This window comes from Armigeres subalbatus, chromosome 2 (assembly GCF_024139115.2).
Source record: "Armigeres subalbatus isolate Guangzhou_Male chromosome 2, GZ_Asu_2, whole genome shotgun sequence".
NCBI classification, from domain to species: domain Eukaryota; kingdom Metazoa; phylum Arthropoda; class Insecta; order Diptera; family Culicidae; genus Armigeres; species Armigeres subalbatus.
Genome location: NC_085140.1, coordinates 204,285,557 through 204,299,469, shown reverse-complemented (window position 1 = coordinate 204,299,469; position 13,913 = coordinate 204,285,557). Strand labels below are relative to the sequence as shown.

The 13,913-nt window shown below is 41.5% G+C and overlaps 1 protein-coding gene across 5 annotated transcripts in view; it reads right to left on the bottom strand.

The window, feature by feature from the left end:
• The window catches only part of LOC134211528 (triple functional domain protein), a 359,415-nt gene extending 353,902 nt beyond the window's left edge, over positions 1–5,513 (bottom strand). For 4 of the 5 annotated variants that reach the window (XM_062688453.1, XM_062688455.1, XM_062688456.1 and 1 more), the window contains exon 1: positions 5,359–5,513. The gene's annotated coding sequence lies outside the window, so the exon portion shown is untranslated. Of the gene's footprint in view, positions 1–5,002; positions 5,306–5,358 lie in introns of those variants that run through there. The other variant, XM_062688454.1, reaches the window with a different exon arrangement.
• Positions 5,514–13,913: the final 8,400 nt, after the last annotated feature.

Below are 13,913 nucleotides of genomic sequence, written 5' to 3'. Positions count from 1 at the left end.
CGGGAAAAGAAAGTGCTTCGAACTACCATTCCGCGGGAGGTTGCGAAGTTCATGCATCGTTGGCCGTTGTCATTCGATACGGTGTGCAGACTATCCGGTCCGATGACCGGTCTATACATTTCCTCCCATCCTACCTGTGCGTTCATGTCACCGATGACGATTTTGACGTCCCGCAGTGGGCATCCATCGTATGTCTGCTCCAGCTGTGCGTAGAACGCTTCTTTCTCGTCGTCGGGTCTCCCTTCATGTGGGCAGTGCACGTTGATGATGTTATAGTTGAAGAAACGGCCTTTAATCCTCAGCTTGCACATCCTTGCGTTGATTGACTGCCACCCAATCACACGATGGCGTATCTTACCCAGCACTATGAAGCCGGTTCCCAGCTCGTTGGTGGTTCCACAGCTTTTGTAGAAGGTAGCCGCTCGACGCCCTCTTTTCCACACTTTCTGTCCTGTCCAGCAAATCTCCTGCAGCGCCACGACGTCAAAGTTGCAGGGATATAATTCATCGTAGATCATCCTGTCGCAACCTGCAAAACCTAGAGACTTGCAGTTCCATGTTCCAAGCTTCCATTCGTGATCCTTTATTCGTCGCCTAGGTCTTTGCCGATTATATCGAGTCGCATTATCTCTTATATTGTTCGTAATTATTGGTTTTCCAGGCGGCTTATTGGACCTGCGCAAACCTCCTGTCTCGTCGGAGGGCCGTCGTGTCAGGGCTGTTTTTGTTTAGCGTCCCACCTAACACCAGGACTTGGGCTTGTGCGCTTTGAGCGGCACACGGTCGCTTTGGTAGGGCCTACTTGCGGATACATGCAGCTTTTTATAGAGGTTTAACAGGGCCCACTGTCAAACCAGAGAAAACAATGGATCACCGATGAGACCTGGAGGAAGATAGAGGAGCGAAGAGAAGCCAAAGCCGCGATAGAGCGATCGAAAACCAGAGGAGCCAAAGTCTTAGCCCGTCAACGATACACGGCTCTTGAGAAGGAAGTAAAACGCTCATGTCGACGGGACAAGCGAGCGTGGGCAAACTCTCTGGCCGACGAAGGAGAGAGAGCCGCCGCAACCGGGGACATTCGCCTCCTCTACGATATCTCACGACGCTTAAGCGGGGCGAAGATGAATGCAACGATGCCTGTGAAAGACGCGAATGATCAGTTATTGACCGACCCAACTGACCAGCTGAAACGCTGGTTCGAGCACTTCGAACAACTTTTTCAAGTGCCAACCAGGCCATCACCACCTCGGCATGATCTGCCTAGGATCCGACGTATAACACGTGTCAATACCGAAGCTCCATCACTGCTAGAGATTCAAACAGCCATCCAAAGCATGAAATCGAATAAAGCCCCAGGTGTCGACCGCATATCAGCCGATATGCTCAAAGGTGACCTTATGACATCCGCCCAACTACTGCATTGTTTATTTCGTAATATCTGGGAGACACCGCAACTTTCCCGGTCGACTGGATGCAAGTTACCTCAGTGAAGGTGCCCAAAAAGGGTGACCTGACTGTACGCGATAACTGGCGAGGCATTATGTTGCTGTGTACCGTTCTCCTATGTACCTATGCAAAGTTATCCTAGTCCGGATTCAGGAGAAGATCGATGCGACTCTCCGGCGGCAGCAAGCCGGATTCCGTGCCGGAAGATCCTGTGTGGACCATATTGTCACGCTCCGCATCATTTTGGAGCAGGTCAACGAATTCCAAGAGTCCCTTTACTTGGTATTCATTGACTACGAAAAAGCTTTCGACCGTCTCAATCACGAGAATATGTGGGGCGCCCTGAGACGCAAGGGAGTTCCTGAGAAAATCATCGGCCTCATCGAGGCACAGTACGAGGCCTTTTCGTGTAGAGTGCTGCACAATGGGGTCCTGTCCGACCCTATCCGGGTCGTAGCTGGTGTGAGGCAAGGATGTATTCTATCACCGTTACTGTTCCTCATCGTAATCGATGAGATTCTGGTAGATGCGATTGACCGTGAACCAAACCGCGGGCTGTTATGGCAGCCTATAACCATGGAGCACCTAAACGACTTCGAATTGGCGGATGACGTTGCACTACTCGCGCAACGGCGCTCTGATATGCAGAGTAAGCTCAACGACCTTGCCGATCGCTCCTCCTCGGCAGGTTTAGTCATCAACGTCAACAAAACCAAATCGTTGGATGTAAACACGGTGACTCCTTCCAGTTTCACAGTAGCCGGGCAACCAGTGGAGAATGATGAAAGCTTCCAATATCTTGGTAGCCAAATGGCGTCGGACGGCGGTACCAAGATCGACATAGGCGCACGGATCAAGAAAGCAAGGGCTGCCTTTGCGAGTTTAAGAAATATCTGGAAAAACAGGCAGATAAGTGAACGCACCAAAATACGAATTTTCAACTCTAACGTGAAATCTGTGCTGTTATACGCTAGCGAAACATGGTGTGTATCAGTGGAGAACACTCAACGGCTGCAGGTGTTCATTAACAGATGCCTGCGGTATATAATTCGGGCCTGGTGGCCTCACAACTGGATCTCAAATAACGAGCTCCATCGTCGTTGTCACCAGAGGCCGATAACAACAGAAATTCGGGATCGGAAGTGGGGCTGGGTCGGCCACACTCTACGTAGGGGCGGAAACGAAATCTGTAAGCAAGCATTAGACTGGAACCCAGCGGGACATCGCAGCAGAGGCAGACCCAGAGGCTCATGGCGGCGAAGCCTCAATAAAGAAATAAAAGAAGTCGACCGAAATCTAACCTGGCAACAGGTTAAAGCGATAGCCGGGCATCGCTCAGGATGGAGATCTTTCAAGTCGGCCCTTTGCACCACCGGAGGTGTACAGGATCCATAAGTAAGTAAGTAAACTGTCAAACCCCACCATATCCTAGGCAAGCCCCACAACTCGCAGATGGCCTGGGGAGGGATCGTCAAGCCCCTGGACATAGTCCCTACTGCCCTGACTCCTCAATTGAACCTTTGAATAAATTATGTGAATACAACATGTTCACTTTCTCACTTGCTGATTTCCCTGATTGTCTCAATAATTCCCTGAATTTTCCAGGTTGACAATAGTTCCCTGACAATTCCGGGTTACACCCTGAGTCAGATTGCGTGAAATAAAGCATTCCGCAGATTTGGACTCCGCGAAATAGAATTGCGCGGAATGACATTCTGCAGTTTGTCATACAACCATTTCAGCTTGTTCGGTATTAGATTTTTTTTCTGTGCGGTATTTGAAATCGTCTTCTAAATGTGTGCAGTATGAAGCGTATTATTAAACAAGTTAAATGTCGAACACTATTTTCTTTGAATTTAGTTTAATTTGAGTACAAAACATATTTTTACTTTAAAGATATTAAATATTGAATAAAACAATATAATTGTGTAGGGTGATTGTCGCTTATTAAATTTTATGTAGCCACTTTATTGTTGACACGTTCCTCACCCACAGTATCTCTAATAAACGAACAACTTACCCCCACGGTAATAGAGCGTGCCATGGTCTTGAAATTTGATCAAAACCAATCTATGGTACCGAACTCAGAAAATAATTTTGAAGTCGAATAAATAGAATTATAGACTTAATAATGACAGAATAAACACACTAACTCAACCATCGCAAAATATAGATTTATAGGAAGGGTGCTGCGATGTTACGTGATCCCATAATTTTTTAAATTTATATTCTGACATAAAACACTGATGAAATCCATATTTTACTTTTACCGATTTGATTAATTAACTAATGAGAGAGAACAAACGTTCATACAAATGCAATAATAACCGTATTTTTGACACCGTGCGCTGCACTTGCTGTTCGCTTTCTCATTTGCTCCGTCTTAGCTAAAAACCTTCCTGCTGCTTCACTTCCCGATATAAGGTTTATGTTATCCCCACACTTCAGATGAAAAATTTATTTAGGTATTTTTGCTTTGCTTCTCGGGGAGATCTCTTTTACATAGCATTCTTTGTATTCCTCGATTTTGTCTTCCACAGATATTCTTCCTATGTTACACATCCAGAACTATTGCGGATTTCACTTTTATTATATTCGCATATCGCACTTCTTCGCTTATTTATTTTCCCTTTAAGGGTAACGATTTTTCACTCATCATTACTTTCAAGCTTTGAGCTTCCAATTTGCGAATCTTCCTCGTCCACTAACCGATCGAAACTGAATCGAATCACTTGTTATCATCGACGGTGGGGATAACGCGAGTTTCGAATCCCAATCAATTGCCAATACCGACCACTCAGGCTGGCACCTGAAAAACTTCCGGAAAATTGCACGACGGCCACTGCAGGCACCACAAATACTACTCCTCCTAACTAGGCTGGCAGATTTCCACCACGGCTGGTGCTTCTTTCTCTCTGCTGGTTACTGGAGCGCTACACATCAACCAACACCCGTCCGTTCCGTCTTCGGCAGTGTACTACTGACTGTCACGTCCCGACGATTCCACAGCGCTCACGGCCGCCAGCCAGTGCCAGCAGCAGTCCCACAAGCGGTGGTGTTCGAAACCGCACCGCGCGCGCACACCGTTCTGCACATAATACACAAAACCCGAGGCGGTGTCAGGGAATGTGATGGGAGCGAGTTTTTCTTTATTTTTACTTGGTCGTTCAAAAAAATATGTTCTAATGAACTTTCTACGGTCAGGAAGCAGACAAAATTAGAACATAATAATTAAATGAATGAAATAAAAATGTATAGCTTTCAAAGAAAAAAGTCATATTTTTTTTAATTGCTGGCAAAGGTGAGTAGAAAGCCAGCCACTGTATTTGATTCATTATGCATTTGTCTGTACAGTAATTTTGAAAAAAAATCGAAAAAAAGAATTAACGAAAAGAGTTAGGCAAGCTTACAAATAATTTTACAAAAATAAGTCTACAATATTTGGTGAAATGCCATATAAAATCTACAATATTTTGGTATTTTTACAAAATTTCCGTTGCAATTTAAGAAATTAAATCTAATACAGAAAATCAAATAGACCACCAAATCACTTTACCCTGGAACCGCCGTTGCACAATACTTAGAGCTACATTCCACTCCAACCGTCATCCAACGGAGCAAAACGGCAAACAACCAAAATAATAACGAAGAAAATATTGATGTAGAAGAGAGCGCACAGAAAGCCAATGATGAGAGGTGTGTTGTGGTGGGCTGGTTCGCAGGTTCACTGGAGATGATGGAGCGCAAGTGGAACGAGGCAGAAAAAAAAAACTCTTCCTCGACGACGGTCGCCCGTCTTTTGTTGCGAGTCGCGACCACGAACCCGACTATTTCGTGCTCATTTTCACCACCGATACGCATCGGCAAGCAGCAAATTCGACGCACAATCTTTTGCCGAGCCTATGAACTTACTTTTCCGACACAATTCGCGACGATTTGGTCACTATTTTGCACAAGAAAACTCAATTTTAACCAGACGACGATTTCACGAAACTCGATTCGCCATCCGCTTTTCACGCACTCGCAAGCGCTTTCTTCTGTAACTTCTTCTTCTGCCTCTGCGCTCTGTTTTGGGCGATTTCTGACAGTAGACTCGTCTAAACTGGGACTGCTGATGACAGGGGTGGCATGAAAACGACGAGTCCAGTGTCAAAAATATGGAAGATAAAAGGCCAGCACCAATATCCACGCATCTTCAGCAGGTCAGCACCGTAACAGCTGTTACTCGGTTTTAGTCAGAGCTCACAAAAGATATTTTAGTTACTAGATAAAGATTGTCGCTGTCGTCGCTGTCCGAAACATCTTTTGCTGGCGAGGATAGGGGAGCTAAATGTCAAAGAAGGAAAATCCATACGATTTGACAGCTTGGTACCCAACATGTTCCGGACAGCAGAACAAAGGGAACCGAAGCGACAATCTTTATCTAGTAACTAAAATATCTTTTGAGCTCACTCATTCGGAGAAAAATGGAGTTGAAGCAGGGTTCTGCTCTCAGATTAATTTCCATCTAAATTATATGTGCAGTACACATAGATTTTTGCAAACAAGCATTGCACATAATATTTATTAGTACTGCACATAAAACAGCGAGATTTCTTCGATTAAAAATCGTATAAAAATGTCCCGCATATTTAATTAAATTACCTCTACCCCTCTACTAATGACACACTGGTGGTATAAGTACCATGGTACAAGAATCTTGAAATGAGTACCGTACTGATTATTGTCTTTATCAAAGACAGTCTTGGGATAATTTTCTTGTCCTCTTGTACCATGATACAAGTACCACAGGAGTGTCCTTAGGCTCTGTCTCAAGGTTGGTATCGTGTTCAAAAGAAATTTCTTTTTCTATCTCAATCACATGTTAAATCTCGAGCAACATATGATTACGGCCGAAAAACCAACAATGCTGAACCGAGAAAAATGAGGTTCAAGTTTTCTATGAGTAATTTAATTCATTTATTGAAGTAGAAGCTCATTTCATTGAAAAAATCATGTCAATGCCATACGTAAATGGTTACATTATAACAGCAGATAAAGATTAATTGAAAAACTATTCGAAATCTACAAAATTTCAGCTAAAACAAAAGTCGTGCCGTTTACTCGCATTACCGGCAACACGTCTGGTTTTTAAGCCGTTTGGTCAAAGCTAGTAACACCATCGGATTTGTTAGCCAGAGTAGTTCTGCTATGCGATATATCAAAAACCTAGTAAGACTATACATTTTGAAATAACTTGAAGCTAGTTTTTCTAAATAAACAATATAAAGTGAACGGCCTAAAAACCAAAGCAAACATTCCGCATGGTAGCTAAGGGCGCCAACAAAGGACTTAAAAACCACTATGGTGCAAATTGTTCATGAGACGTTCACTCAAAATAGCAATAAATGTGTTTCTTAAGAGATATTAAGTACGGAGTTTTACCTACGATAAAGAATCATTTACAAAGCAATCGTTTATGCTAGAAAATGAAAAATCATGGTTTTGGTTTATAAGCCGTAATCATATGTTACGCGAGAAATTCCGTTCACAGAATCGGAAAAGTAAAGAATCGAAACAAAATTCTTACAGCAGTATCCACATGAAAAGAACAAAAAACAAAATTGACATTTGTAAGGTTCCCGCGCAAAGTAATGGGAGCTGTCACTTTACTTTCGGAAAAATATTCTGCTCGATTATTCCGTAAGTAAAAGTGACAATTTGCTCCATGCAGATCAGTTGTAAAAATTCCTCTTGGTAATATTGAACAAAATTCCGTAACCTCTCTACTTTTTAAGTCGATACTGGCCTTTATTTGGAGAATTAAACCGAAATTAAGCTTAAAAGTGACATTTCAATAATTATCAAATAACCCTAAGTGACATTTCAATAATTATCAAATAAGATTGCTTTTGACAGATATCGAATCATTTTTCATCGATGTCTTATTGGAATTGCTGGCTAGCACCAGCCATTCTTATGACTGGGTAATTTTGTAATTTCCGAACTGTCACTTTTAAGTTTAATTCTCCAAATGAGACAGATCCAGGGCTGTCAGTTTGAATATGAATCTGAAACATTAATTTTCCCAGCAGCTGTTCTAGATTCAGTTTTTATACCAGTCAAACGTCAAAAAATTAAAACTGGTATAACGCTCCGTTCTATTTTCTGCAGATTTGAAACACGATTGAATCACGAGATTCAAATATTTGTCAATTGTTTTGGTGTATGGATGCGTCATTTTATCTACGGATCAATCCACTTTGCAATTCCGGCGCCTTTCTTGGCAGTAACATAATGATTTCAATTAATTGAAAATTTGAAAAACATGAATAGAACACTGCTGGGGAAACCAGCGAGTTTGTTCTATTTTGCTCCAGATTCAAACTAGAATAGTGGTCGAAAATTTAGAATGAAACTGAATCACTCCTGATTTCACCCTTAGTATTAGGGTTTGGTCCGATTCACAAATTAAAATCAAATTAAACTTTTTTTTTGTCTTTATTAAGGAGACTTTCAGCCCTAGGCGCAAATTAAACTTAAAAATGACAGTTCAACAATTTTGAAATAACTCTGCTAGACCCTGCTTGCAGAGCAAAATTACTTTTGACAGATATTGAATCATTTTTGATAGATGTTTTGTTGGCCTTTGCTGGGTAGCACCAGCCATTCTTATGATAGGGGGATCTCATAATTTCCGAAATGTCACTTTTAAGTTTAATTCGCGAATCGGACCAAGGCTCTTGGGTCAAACACAATAGATACATGGTTAGAAAAAAGTACCTAATTTTAGGTACTTTTTTTTCTCTTGCATCTCCTTCCCTCTTCCCTTTGTTGTCATAAAATGAAGAGCAAAACCACTCAACAAGGACATTAAAGTGTGGGAACCCAACGTTGAGTACCCGCATAATGAAAAACGACAAACCATGCAGTCAAAATTACATATGCGTTTTAAGATATATTGTCACTATTCACTTCATTGTTAGCATACAATTTTATGCTTGATTCACCATACCAACCCTACATCAACACTTACTGTTAATACATAACATGCTGTCGATGTGTAATTATATATTTCTTCAATTCAAGCTCTATCTGGAATAAGGGCGAATGTCGCAAGAGAGGATTCTCTTCGTCGACTTCCCCTCTTTTATATAAAAGTGACAAGCGGCGGATTCCTTTGTGGTTTATTACCTCAGAACGATAGAAAACAATGCGAACTTGCATTCTGAGGTGATAAAGTGCAAAGAAATCCCCTGCTTGTCACTTTTATTCCAAAGAGGGGAAGCCGACGAAGAGAATTCTCTCTTGCGACATTCGCCCTTTTACCAGATAGAGCTTGAATTGTACATCTACCATCTGATGTATGATACATCAAAAATTTTGTTCGAAAAAACGCCCGGATTTAAATGTTAATTATACTTAACCGCCCATTACTCATATGGTCGTTTGGCAGTTTACCATCTGAGCTACTGTCGAAACAGTATATGAGACAGTCCATTTATAGTTAACTACAATTAGTGAGACCACCGCTACAATAATACTTATTCTTTTCAATTATAACAGATGCGGTCTACGTATGGTTCATGATTATGCGGGTAATCTCATGTTTACAAAAGTTGAGTGAAATTTACCTAATTTTTGGATAGTTTCTATTTAAAATTAAGTATATTTTACTTAATACACGGTTAGATCAGACAACTCAAAATGAAGTTCAAACAACTCAAAATTAAGTTCATTTCACTTAATTTGGACCGTTGGTGGGGGAAGCCAATTTTGAGTTCGATGGCCCAACTCGGATTTGAGTAGTTTCCGTTTGATCACGTGTGAAAAAGTACCTAAATATTAAGTTGTTTCCACCTAATGTTAAGTTCAAATAGGTTTAAACAACCTAAATTTGAGTTCAACCCCTCTAACCTAGCGTTGGCTTCCCCCATCGAACTGCTATCGTTAGGTGGTTTTCTTTATCTGTTTTTGACATCAAAGGATGGAATGAAAGAGATGCCAGATCGAAAACAACTCAAAATTTGGGTTGTTTGATCTACCCGTGTATGAAGTGAATTTTATTTAATTTCGAGAAAAAATTACTTAATTTTGGGTTCCCACACTGAACCCCCGATTTGAGTGAAAAGTACCTAATATTAGGTACTTTTTCTAACCGTGTACGTTTGCGTGCGTTTTTACAGTTTTCCCATGGGAAAACTGTCAAAACGCACGCAAACGTATCAATTGTGTTTGGCCCATTCTGGCTCTGTCTCATTTGGAGAATTAAACTTAAGAATGGCTGGTGCTAGCCAGCAATTCCAATAAGACATCGATGAAAAATGATTCGATATCTGTCAAAAGTAATCTTGCTCTGCGAGCAGGGTTATTTGATAATTATTGAAATGTCACTTTTAAGTTTAATTTCGGTTTAATTCTCCAAATGAGACAGAGCCTCTGTCTCATTTGGAGAATTAAACTTAGGCCCTTTTCACATGTTAAGCGGAAATGTGCTAGCCCTCGTGGGTTTATACCCAGCAAACAAAATGTGAGTCGTGAGGCATTCGTTAGGCACTGGTGAGTGACTGAAAAAAAACAAACGTTTGATTGAAGCGTTTGAACCGTGATGATCTTGTTATTATTTTTCCACCGATGCGCCAGACGTTAGTCTTTGCGAGAAAAAATAAACATGTCGTCGGGAAATCGGTGTCTGGATCAAATATTTCGTTCTCTTGTGCAAAATAATAAATAAAACGTCGCGAATTGTGTCGTAAAAGTAATACGCGAGTGGTTCATAGGCTTTTACATTAAACTTGGTGCTTGCCAATGCGTTGAATGCGAAAATATGATCGGAATATTTGGGTTCGCGGTCGCGAATCGTAACAAAGGCGATCGTCGTAATGTAATTAATGGAAATCAGTTACATGGTGCTGGTGATGATAATGGTGCTGTCTATTTGGGCAAGACGGTACCCATAATCCAACGCCGTTGTAATAGTTATTGCTTGCTGTCTCGATAAGAAGATCGCGAGAAAGTGTTACTGTTTAGATACCCAGTTGAGGAGTGTTATTGTTTGTAAAATTGTGATAGTGCGTACTCCTAGGAAAGAACGGGGTCAGATTGCAAATATCCCGTGATTCTGGAATGAATGCTTGCGCCCAACGAAATGTGTATTTAGTGTGTCCGGAAAAAAAATGAAAAACCAGACGATGAAAGATCTGGCCAAGCCGGTTAGAAGAAAGTCTGATCGACTGCCAAAAAGTGAAAATGGAAGATCGAAGTAAAATGTGTTTAATTAGAGGGAATGTTTTAGAGTTGACCACTCAATCAATTTTGTTCTAAAGTGGTAATGTACCGACCCAAGCTGATTAACCTTGGAACATCCTTAAACGATTTACCAAGGGACAAATTCGGATGACACTCCAATTTGTGCTAGGTGCCCAGCATTTCGGTGTACTTCGTTGGCATTGCACCCGGAATGCATGTTTCCCGCAAGGACAAGGTAAGATCCCGTTAAACAGCAAGAGCGACCATTACATGGAATGTCCTTTTTTTTAACTTTAAATTTAAGCACATTATCACATATTTGTAACATGTGCATGTAACATACTAAGGGCCGATTTCTTCACCTCCGCTTAGTGCTTAAACCAGGTTTAATCGTATGGGTAAGCACCGCTTAAGAGTTAAGCGGAGGTGAAGAAATTGGCCCTAAGTAGGTAAATTGAATTAAACAGTGTGTCGCTTACAAAAGCCGACTTATGCAATAAATGTGGTGCTGATTCAATTTTAATGTTCGGCTCCGGCTAGTTGAACAGTTTTACGCATAACACCCTCAGGTAGTACGAATATACTTCTTTATGCGGTTGGCAGAAAGTTGTTTTAAGGTACTTGTTGCAAGACCTACCAGGGTTCACGAAGTTTGTATATGCATCCGTACTCCCAAAGCAGAAAGTTGATTGAGTTGCTTGTTGTAACTATCAGTGCATGTTGTTTTGAATGCTTGTTGTAAGACCTTCCAGAGTGCAGGTAGTTTGAATATGCTTCCGTATGCGCATAGCAAAATGTTGTTTTGAAGTGCTTGTTGTAACTATCAGTGCATTGCTGTGACCTACCAGGGTGCAGGTAGTTTGAGTTTGTATCCGTACTCCCAAAGCAGAAAGGTGATTTGAGGTGCTTGCATTACAGATCAGTGCATTGCCGCGACCTACCAGGGTGCAGAATGTTGTTTTCAGGTGCTTGTTGTAAGACATACAAGGCTGCAGGTAGTTTGAATATGCTTTCGTATGCGCATAACAAAATGTTGTTTTGAAGAGCTTGTTGAAACTATCAGTCCACTGTGGAACCTACCAGAGTGCAGGTAGTTTGAGTATGCATTCGTACTCCCAAAGAAGAAAGTTGATTTGAGGTGCTTGCATTACAGATCAGTGCATTGCCGCGACCTACCAGGGTGTAGGATGTTGTTTTGAGGTGCTTGTTGTAAGTCCTACCAGGGTGCAGGTAGTTTGAGTATCCTCCAAACGTTGCAAATGCAAAATGTTGTTTTGAAGTGCTTGTTTTAACTATCAGTGCATTGCTGCGACCTACCAGGGTGCAGGTACTTTGAGTATGCATCCGTACTCCGGGTGCAGGTAGTTTGAATATGCATCCGTACTCCCAAAGCAGAAAGTTGATTAGAGGTGCTTGTTGTAAATATCAGTGCATTGCTGAGACATATCAGACTGAGATTTCGTAGACTTTGCTGTATCCGTAAATTCTACCTCTTCAGCTTCATCGTTCAATGTGTCATCCTCAGCGTTTTCCTGTCTTCCGTTTGTAATTTCCTGGCCTTCATTTTAGGCAGTTCCAATCTTCCTATTGGAGTTGTTTCAATTAGATCTTAAGGCAATACAGAACACTCATCATATAACAGCATTTGTTCTGGGTCATCCATCCGGCGACACATACAAGTAATACGCTGACGCGCTCCACTGAATGGTATCGTACAGCAATGTAGGAATATTTGGAGATAATTTGTATCGCTCATATTCATATTCTTCCCAGATTGTTCTGGCCCTTGATGATTGATTTTGTAATTGTAGATTTATCTTTTATGATCTTCTTCTTCGCTTCGAATGGGAAGCACATCCACATTTCCGCACATTCAGGATCAATACATTGTTGGATCTGGAGCAGGATTATTGCAAACGAACTTTGTTTCTGACTATATTGATTTCTTGTCACAATAACCCTGTCTGGACAATCAAAGCCGCAATCAAAGTTGTATTTCAGCTTTCAGCTCAGCAACTCCATGGCAGACCGTTCATTTGAAGTAAAACTGCATTGCCCCACTTTTCCCGATCAGTCACCTCTCTTGGGCTAATACTTTGAGCATTAAGTATTATTTTTTCTTCTCTATGATAAAATCTCCAGACTTGACCTGAAGAAATATCCCATGCACTGGACAAGATTTTGGATTGGCCGTACACATCAAGTTGGAAGCTATTTTCAGAATGTCATCTTGATTCTCTGACTAACTTTCATGAGATTCACTGGCTTGATCATCGCTTACATTAAGTATCAGTTTTTTAACGACTAATTTTTCTTTTTATTCTTTTTAATGAAAAGTAAATCATTTTCACTTAGTTTGTTGTTTATGATTGTTTTAGTGATGAACTTTATATGATACTGTAGATCTTTAATAGCTCGTTCAGCATCCAGTTTTACAACGTCTAAAGTCAACTTGAGAGGTTCAGGCGTTCCTCCAACTCCTTACGAAGAGATAGTTTCTTCTCGGCCGAACTTTCTTGAGCAATGACCTATAAAAAAGCAAGAAAATATAAAATGTTATCGAATATCAAGTCAGAAAATATATACATAAAATTGAATTTCTGTCTGCTCAATTTTATCATACTTCCACGTAACATAATAAAAATTATACTTTGTTCGGGAGAAATATGCAAAAATGCAAACTAATTAACCTGTGCGGCGATGAAAAAATTATCCGCGGCGGCATGACAGGTCATTTTCATTCAGCGGCGGCGGCGTGGCAGCGTCACGCCGTTGGTAATCGGCGGTGGCGCGCGGCGGCGTGGGTCGGCATGAGCCTATTTTCAAGCATAAGAAATTTTCCGAAATTCTTCCACAAATTCCTTCGTAGTGCTCTGAAAATTCCTCCGGAGGTTAATCCACAAATTTTTCCGGAAGTTCCTCCAGAAGTTCCTCCATAGGTTCCTCCAGGAATTCCTCCGGAGGTTCCTCCAGGAATTCCTCCGGAGGTTCCTCCAGGAATTCCTCCGGAAGTTCCTCCAGGAATTCCTCCGGAAGTTCCTCCAGGAATTCCTCCGGAAGTTTCTCCAGGAATTCCTCCGGAAGTTCCTCCAGGAATTCTTCCGAAAGTTCCTTCAGCAATACCTCCGAAAGTTCCTCCAGCAATTCCGCCAGAAGTTCCTCCATGAATTCCGCCGGATGTTTCTCCTAGAATCCCTCCGGAAGTTCCTCCAGGAATTCCTCCGGAAGTTCCTCCAGGA